Below are 1,958 nucleotides of genomic sequence, written 5' to 3'. Positions count from 1 at the left end.
ACCCTACTCCACTCCACCCTACCCCACTCCACCCTACCCCACTCCACCCTACCCCACTCCACTCTACCCTACTCCACCCTACCCCACTCCACTCTCCTCCACTCCACCCTACCCCACTCTACTCTACTCCACTCCACTCTACTCCACTTCGCTCTACTCCACTCCACCCTACCCCACTCTACTCCACTCCACCCTACCCCACTCTACTCTACTCCACTCCACCCTACTCCACTCTACTCCACTCCACACTACTCCACTCTACTCCACTCCACCCTACTCTACTCAACTCCACTCTACTCTACTCTACTCTACTCCACCCTACCCTACTCCACTCTACTCCACTCTACTCTCCTCCACTCCACCCTACCCTACTCTACTCTACTCCACTCCACTCTACTCCACTTCACTCTACTCCACTCCACCCTACCCCACTCTACTCTACTCCACTCCACTCTACTCTACTCCACTCTACTCCACTTAACTCTACTCAACTCCACCCTACCCCACTCTACTCCACTCCACTCCACTCTACTCTACTCCACTCCACTCTACTCTACTCCACTCCACCCTACCCCACTCCACTCTACTCTACTCCACTCCACTCTACTCTACCCTACCCCACTCCACTCTACTCTACTCCACTCCACTCTACTCTACTCCACTCCACCCTGCCCTACTCCACCCTACCCCACTCCACTCTACTCTACTCCACTCTACTCTACTCTACTCCACTCCACTCTACTCTACTCTACTCCACCCTACCCTACTCCACTCCACCCTGCCCTACTCCACCCTACCCTACTCCACTCCACCCTGCCCTACTCCACCCTACTCTACTTTTCTCTACTCTACTCCAGTCCACCCAACCCTACGCTACTCCACTCCACCCTACTCTACTCCACTCTTCCTAACTCTACTTCACTCTTCTTCACTCTACTTTACTCTACTTTGAATAGGAAGCTGGTACAACGCTATTAAATCATCTCAAATGCGTCTGCTGATGGGCCAAACATATCATAATTGGTAGAAGATCCTGTAAGAGAAAAGTGTTTTTCCTCTGTGCGCCTTTCTTTGTACCCAGACACGCCGCTATCTCTTCCAGCCGTCACTTTCCTCCGTGTGACTTGACGTATGCGGCGGGAAGGTAACAATAAAGTGACGTAACACCAGATGTTGGGAAGATTCGGTTTATCCTCTGTGAGGGTTTCGTCTATTGGCGGGATATTGTTGTCCCGGCACACGTGGTGTCCGATCGGCGATCGCCGCGGAATAGAAATCATTATTACGACTTTTATTTCTATTTATTTTAAAGGTTTCTAGTTGTCTATTGTGTCTCGTGTTCATTGTCACAATGTTTCCAGAGCTCATTGTTTCACTTTTATGAGTAGAAAGCCATTGTGTATTGTTTTTTCTTTTATGTCTTCGTCTGCGTATGAACAGTGACAGGTCTAAGGAAGATTTACGCGGTTATGCCGCAGGAAATCACGCGGTTATGCCGCAGGAAATCTGTGTGCCGTGCAAAGACTTAAATGTGAACGAGGGAGCTGCTGATGATGACGGCAACAGCGATTTTTCAGAGACATTATCCATCTCGCGTAAAATTTCACTGAAAAAAAAAAAATTCACCACCTCAGGTAACCCTCGCTTAATTCGAAAAATCCACTTTATTTTTTTTAGAGGGTATATATATATTTTATTTATTTATTATTTGTTTTGGGGGGGGGGTTTTTTTTTCTTTTTATGTTTTTATATTTTTTTAATATTTATATTTAATATTTATTTATTTATGTTTCCTTCTCTTCCCTTTGTGTGTATTTTCTACGTGTGTGCTGCTCTTGTAAATGTTGTAACTTCTTTTCTATGACATCATTTAAATCATGAGGCTCGTTATGGGCTTTTTTTTTTGAAAAAATTACAGGTCCAGGATAATTAAAAGGCACTTTTATAAACCTCAGGAG

Source organism: Nanorana parkeri, unplaced genomic scaffold (genome assembly GCF_000935625.1).
Source record: "Nanorana parkeri isolate BGI_ZX_2015 unplaced genomic scaffold, ASM93562v1 scaffold171, whole genome shotgun sequence".
NCBI lineage: Eukaryota > Metazoa > Chordata > Amphibia > Anura > Dicroglossidae > Nanorana > Nanorana parkeri.
Note: the sequence above shows the minus strand (reverse complement) of the source record.